Raw genomic sequence first — 6475 nt, forward strand, 5'->3', positions numbered from 1 at the left:
GGAAGACCTTAATTCGGTACATCCCTCTCATTATTTTTAGAATCGGTAGGAGAAGAAAGTAGTGCAGGAAAATTACAAGTTCCTCAATTTGCAGACTTGCATAAACGAAATCTGGCAGATGTACTGAACTGAGCCTCATACTTGTTAATTGGCAGTATCTTTCCTATCATAAAAGCTTGGGAAATGTAATTTATGAAGAAGATCAGCCGAATTATTTTGTGTATTGTAACGCCAGTGGGAACTCTGAAATTTCCCTCTTTCACTTTCATTTTAGAGGTTCTACCGAAAAACGAATCTGACATGCCACCATCAATTCGAGCATTTCTGCATTGCAGAGAGCTGATGTGTGTTATGAGATGATAAATCATGTGTGAACTTTCTCAGTTTAGCGGAATCATGAACATTTTCGGCGAGATGAATGTTTTGTATACAGTGGTGATCAAGGCTTTGCGAACCATCAGGAGCGGATCAAAGAATTTATGAATGAATAAAAACTATGGAAATGACGTACCAATTTTTTAATTTATACTTGCACTATCTAATGAAATGAATAATATACAAGTGATAGATATACAAGAAAACGCGAAATGATAATAAATGCAGCTGACAATCGTTATTTTTTTTTATATAGATAAAATAAAATATTTATAAATTCAAGAGACAAAACAGAAGGAGAATGAATGATGGCAAAATATCACATGACGGGAACTGAATTTTATGAATGAAGATTTTAAAAAGTTACTTGTAAGTTGTATATGTTATATCTGTGTATTCTACTTGGCTGTGTGCTTCAAAAAAAAGGGGGGGGTCGTCTTGAACATAGTAAATAGCCATAACGTTTGAACGGTAAGTACTAGGGCTTTCGTATTTCAAATATGTAATCCTTGTGAAAAGAACTTTTATTGGATACGACGAACTTTGACCCTTTGACCTAGACCTTGGAGAACACATGTGTACATCTGAATCTTTTTTTCTGTTTCGTTTCTATGGCAACTGTGAGCGACTCATTACAATTATTTTGAAAGTAGAAATCACTTTGACACATTGCAAGGAATAAACATTGAAAGTTTCAAAACGATTGCCTGAGTAGTTATTGAGAAAATCGAAATTAAAGAATTTTTACTTTCACCTGGTTTCCATGGCAATAATCGATTATATGAAAATTTTAAATACGAGTTGCAGAACTACAGATACTAATCCTTAAAATAAGAAAAGTTTCATGACGAACGTTTAAGGGACCAGAGAGAACACTCTCGGACAAAATTTGTCGCTTTTTACAGGTTTCCATGGCAACGGTAGACATATTGGAACTGAACGACCTCACTGCACAACTACAACCAGTGATCGTCCTTTGAGGAAAGTTTCAGGAAGATTGTCCCAGCCATCTCCGAGAAACAGCCTGGATAAAAAAAACATGCGTACAATATCAATATGTCGTTCCCGACTTCGTTCGGGGCGACATAACTAGAAACTCTTGTTGCTACAGCAACAAATAAGGTCTTCCGTTCTTCTCTATTTATCTGTAAGAAGGATATTTTTCTATTTAAGAAAAAAAACAGACAAATAAAAAATAGACAAAATTCAAAAAAAAAATCCTCCAGCTGGGCTCGATCCCAAAACCATTAGTGTGAAAGTCGAACACGCTAACCACTGAGCCACCAAAGTCCACAACATATAAGGTATTTTGTAAGCTTATTATTTTAAGGTTGAAGGAAATAGTTTCGAAGTGAAAGAAATAGTTTCGTAGTAAAGTCCCGGTCAAATTTCTTAAAAAACTGAGATATTGGCTGTTTGATGTGATATTGTATGTAGGAAAATGATTAGAATAATTATGGGACACATTTGCAGTGAAGCAATGACACTTAGCATATACAGAGTTGTAAAAGCGAAAGTAATACACGTGGTCTGTTGCAGAGGAAATTCAAAATCCCGGAAAAACAGTGAATGAGTCATGGGCATTTTTTCAACACCATATCGTATCAAGCGGGGTAACTCAATTAACCTATCTCAATTGCGTGGAAATTTAATTGATATGAAAAATCGTCATTTCCGAGTTTCAGCCGATTCATATTTAAATCTAAATAAAATTAAAATAAATTCCATACACCTAAGAAAGCAAGAATACTTGGTATTAAAATGTCGTAATGGAGCAGGAGAATCGAATGATATTAACAATAATTGCAGAAATAGCCAATACGAGTTTTAATTAATTTTTATGCTAAGCAATAACTTAATTTCAGACAGAAAAAAAATGCAGATTTTGCCGATATTCACTAGAATTTACGAGATCTAGCTATGATAAGTTCTCATTTTGAGGACAGGAAATCACGCGACCGGAAGTGAATTTTACAAAGATATTTGACGTTACTGTAGACATTTGCAGTCTGAATAACATATCCAAAAATCATTACAAATACTTTATCTATAAAAACTATTTATGGGAAAGAAAAATACTAAAAATATGCAGTTTTTCTCTTATAACCGAAAGTTGTCGTTTTTGTTTCCGGTGGGACTGACATATTTCGAAAGTACAAATAAGATACTATAATGTGATGCAAAAAAGTTTCATATAAGAAAAAGTTGAAATTTTCGATTTCTTAGATCACTTCCTGTGACGACCGGAAGTGACGGAGGACGGATTTAAACAAATTGCACAAATCTACTTATCATGATCTATTATTCCTGAAAGTTTTATGTCTTAATCTGTTATCGTTTCTGAGATATCGTCCGGACATGATCACTTTTGGAAAAACGGAAATCGGACATATTTGACGACCGGAAGTGAATTTTGAAAAACTGAAAACTACATTTGAAAGATATTTTCACTCTCTATCATCCCTGAAAATTTCATAAGAATCTGTCCAGTCATCTCTGAGAAATCGTCAAAAAAAGAAATTACAAAAGGGGGAAAAAAAAAATAATAATAACTAGAGCAAAGCTCGTTGCAAAGCAACGAGTAGGTCTTCCGTCCTGTTTGACCGGAAGTTTATGCTACTTCCCGTGTGACCGGAAGTGTTGACGACGGACATAGAATTAATTTTTATGCTCCCAGTGACAGATGTTACCCAAAAACTTTTCAAGAACGGTAAAAATACGCGTTTTTCGACTACTTCCGGTTTGGCCGGAAATGACGTGGACGGACGTATTTTGACGACTCCATTAGATTAAGCTTGACATTTTGAACAACTTTGCTTCATAGACGTATTACAAATTCTCAATACTTTTTGAGATATAAAGGAAAAACTTTCGGCCCCTGTTGACCCCTATTTTTAGGGGCCAGCCCTTTTTCCGAGATATCAATTGGAAGAACTTAAAATTCTACACTTCTTTTGTTCTATATGTTTTAACAAAATATTTTCAGGTAAAAAGATATCGTAGAAAAAGTGCTAAAAATTTTGAAATTCGCGATAGGCCAATTTTCGGGCCATACCAAGCGCCGACGTGCAGCACTTCCGGTAAAAATAAAATACATTCCACAAATCTACAGATATAGGTCTACTAGACCTGAAAGTATCACGTGTCTATCTAAAGTCGTTTAGGAGAAATCGTGCGGACAAACTGACCCTTAAAAAATCAATTTTGTGCTGATAACTCCGGACCGGAAGTGACGTCATCAAAACAGAAAAAAACGCATAAGGTTCAAGTGATGTTACATAAGTCCTAAAAGTTTCATGGAAATCCATCGAGCCGTTTTCGAGAAATCGCGTGCACAAAATCGGTAAGAAAAAAAAAACAATAATAATAACTAGAGCAAAGCTCGTTGCAAAGCAACGAGTAGGTCTTCCGTCATGTTTGACCGGAAGTGGCTTTCATTTTTAACAGAAATGAGAAATAACGTCCAAAAATGGTTTGATTCCTCTAAATCCATGTAATTATTGCAAAAATAAGCCATTTTCTCTTACTTCCGGTTTGACCGGAAGTGACGACGACGGACGGAAAATTAATTATAATGCTCCCAGAGACATATGTTACCAGAAAACTTGTCAAGAACGGCAAAAATACGCGTTTTCCGACTACTTCCGGTTTGACCGGAAGTGACGACGCCGAACGTATTTTGACGGCTTCAGTAGATTAAACTTGACATTTTGAACAATTTTGCTTCTTTGACGTATCACAAATTCTCAATACTTTTTGAGATATAAAGGATAAACTTTCGGCCCCTCCAGGCCCCTGATTTAAGGGGCCAGCCCTTTTTTCGAGATGTCATTTGAAAGATCTTGAAATTCTACACCTTTTTTGTTCTACATGCTTAAACAAAATATTTCTAGGTAAAAAGTTATCGTTGAAAAAGTGCTTAAAATTTTGAAATTCTTGATAGGACTATTTTCGGGCCATAGCGAGCGTCGGCGCTTCGTACTTCCGGTAGTTGTGATATACTTAGTGCACTTCTCCAAAAGTTGCTCTAGCATCACTGAAAATTTCAAGCTTCTGTGTTTAGTGCTTTTTGAGAAAACTGCCGGACAAAGTGACCCTCTAAAAATCACTAAATCGCAGAAAACTCCGAACCGGAAGTGACGTCATCAAAATAAAAAAATATTTCTAGATTTGTTGATGTTCTATCAGACCTGAAAGTTTCATGAAAATCGATCGAGCCGTTCTCGAGAAATCGCGCGTACAAAATCGGTAAGAAAAAAAAACAATAATAATAAAAATAGTGGAAAAGAAACCTAAGAAAAACAATAAGGTCTTCCGCTGAAGACGGAAGACCTTAATAAAAGTGAAAAAGAAACCTAAGAATAACAAGGTCTTCTAATAATAAAAAGAAACAGTAGAATCACTATAAGGTCTTCCGTCTGAAACGGAAGACCTTAATAATAACTAGATGAGATTTCATTGCAAGCAACGAGTAGGTCTTCCGTTCGATTTTTGATAAGGTTATAAAACAACTTTAAATGAAAAAAAAAGTTCAGATCAATTATTCAAAATACGTGAGAACACATTTAAGAGTGAAATCTATCAATTTCAAACAACTTCCGGTCTTTATAATTCACTTCCGGTTTGACCGGAAGTACTTAAAATGACTTATTACTCCTTTTTAAGTGTGAAGGAAACATCCTTGATAATTTCAATGAAAAATGCTCATTTTTTGGACTACTTCCGGTTTGATAAAAATAACTTCCGGTGGACATAATATAACTCGAGACACTCTATTTGCCTCCATAAGAAACATTTAAAAAAGAAAAAAATAAAATTTTGCATATTTTTAAACTACTTCCGGTGGACGACGGACGCGACGGCAACAAAAACCATATATCCTTCTCAAATCTAGGAGTCATAATCTATCATCCCTGAAAGTTTCAGGACCCAATCTCCAATCGTTTTCGAGAACACTCTCGGACAAAATGACACTTTAAAAACAGAAAAATGGACATATCTCGCGACCGGAAGTGACGACGGCAAAATAAAAAAAAATGCATAAAGTTCAAGTAGTTTCCTATTACTGCTGAAAGTTTCATGAAAAACTATCGAGGCGTTCTCGAGAAATTGCCTGCACAAAGTCGGTAAGAAAAAAAAAAATAATAATAGTGGAAAAGAAACAACAGAATCAGTAGAAGGTCTTCCGTTGGAGACGGAAGACCTTAATAATAATAAGAAACCGAGTAAAAACAATATGTTCCCAAACTCCGTTTGGGGAACATAATTAACGTAATTAGAATCTGCCAGAAAATCAAGGGTTGTACAACTTATATCTGTTTACCTGTACCACATGCATACTAAAATCACAAGTGCATACTCGGTGAATCGTGTAGTGTTTAAAATTATATCATCTTCTGAAAAATCTGACAGTTTTGCTTTATATATGCATAATCTTGATTCTGCCAATCCACGCGCTCTAGGCCCAGCGTCTGTCTCGACATCTATCCCGCCACGCACGTGATTTTCCTTAACCGCGACTACCTTTAAACCAGTGCATTCTAAATGTAAATATTATAAGGTGAAAGCAATTCTCAAAATCAAAATATCTTTAATTTTCGATAGATTAAAAATCGTTAACATTGTAGTCTGCCTTCAGACGGATTTCACAGAATTAAGTACGTTTTGTGTCTTGGGGTATCATGGGGTCCAGGGAAGGAAAATCCGCCATCGCGGCAAAATGTCAAACAAAATATTTTTCTGCAGTTCCATTACAATTTGCACTCCAAATGGCAATAATTTTTAAATGTCATATAAGGTGCATTTAAATGCTGAGTTAACATTTATTTTTCTCTCTGAAAGACACAAATATACGACAAAAGATAGCTTGTATCAACAATCCTGTATAGTAAAACCTTCGCGAGCCCCGCGTGAGTATCGCCGAGACCTCGTGTCATATTAATTTTCAAACAATTTTTTCCCTTAGGAAAGTTGTTTTTCCTTTTTTGGTTGACTTTTTCAATGTAGCATTCCTACCGGTCTTCCCCCTCTTATGCTGTTTTATTTATAAAAAATAAACACGTTACGATGTATGTATTTATGGGCCATAAATAAATATCAA

The sequence above is a fragment of the Saccostrea cucullata genome, unplaced genomic scaffold, assembly GCF_032062105.1.
Source record: "Saccostrea cucullata isolate Sc308-1 unplaced genomic scaffold, CSIRO_AGI_Scuc_v1 ctg9841, whole genome shotgun sequence".
Taxonomy (NCBI): domain Eukaryota; kingdom Metazoa; phylum Mollusca; class Bivalvia; order Ostreida; family Ostreidae; genus Saccostrea; species Saccostrea cuccullata.